Source organism: Micropterus dolomieu, linkage group LG01, assembly GCF_021292245.1.
Source record: "Micropterus dolomieu isolate WLL.071019.BEF.003 ecotype Adirondacks linkage group LG01, ASM2129224v1, whole genome shotgun sequence".
In the NCBI taxonomy this organism is placed as follows: Eukaryota; Metazoa; Chordata; class Actinopteri; order Centrarchiformes; family Centrarchidae; genus Micropterus; species Micropterus dolomieu.
Window position 1 is genome coordinate 25215008 of NC_060150.1, and position 822 is coordinate 25215829.

At 35.6% G+C, this 822-nt stretch overlaps 1 protein-coding gene across 1 annotated transcript in view; it reads right to left on the reverse strand.

The window, feature by feature from the left end:
* Positions 1-822, reverse strand: part of kcnh2b (potassium voltage-gated channel, subfamily H (eag-related), member 2b) — a 340415-nt gene that overhangs the window by 309256 nt on the left and 30337 nt on the right. The gene's annotated exons all lie outside the window — the stretch shown is intronic.

The following is an 822-nucleotide window of genomic DNA, read 5'->3' on the forward strand; positions in this document are numbered from 1 at the left end:
CTTTGATTTGTAAAGCATAGAGCTCCTTCTGCCTTGAATGTTAATAATTTATCTAATCTGTGTTTGTTTTCTTTCAGTTCTTGGAGTATGGACTTACTTGGTTTCCTTTTGTGTTCTACTTCTAGATCTCTGATTTTACTCTCTAGTGCCCTCTGCTGTTTTAGACGATCCTTTCTTAGTCTAGAGGTTACTTCTATGATTTTTCCCCTTATCACTGCTTTGCCCCCATCCCATAGAGTCGCTGGTGATACCTTGTCAATATCATTTATTTCCATATATTCCTTTAGATTTTCTCTTATCTCCTTTACTACCTTCTCATCTGATAGGACTGACACATTCATTCTCCAGTATTTAAAAAAAAGATTCTTTATCAATTGCTACAGTTGTACAGAGTAATGGGTGGACACTTATAGTTATTGTCTCTATACCACATTCCACAACTTTGTGTATATGTTGCTGTGATACACAAAAATATATCCTAGAGTAACTACCGTGTGGGTTTGAATAAAAAGTCCCCCATCAGTACCATCCCCTTTGCATTGCTTGAAATAACATTGGCTATGTTTTTAAAGATTGCTAGATTTTCCTCATTCGGAGCATATATGTTGAGTATTGATATAGTCATATCTCCTATGGAGCCAACAACCATTACATATCTTCCCATATTATCCTTTATCACTGATTCAACAGAAAATGGTAGGGACTTATGGATTAATATAGCTATGCCCCTTTTCTTGCCATATGCAGCATGGAATACTTGATTAACCCATTCTCTTCTTAGATTTTTATATTCATCCTCCACCAGATGAGTTTCTTGTAGTA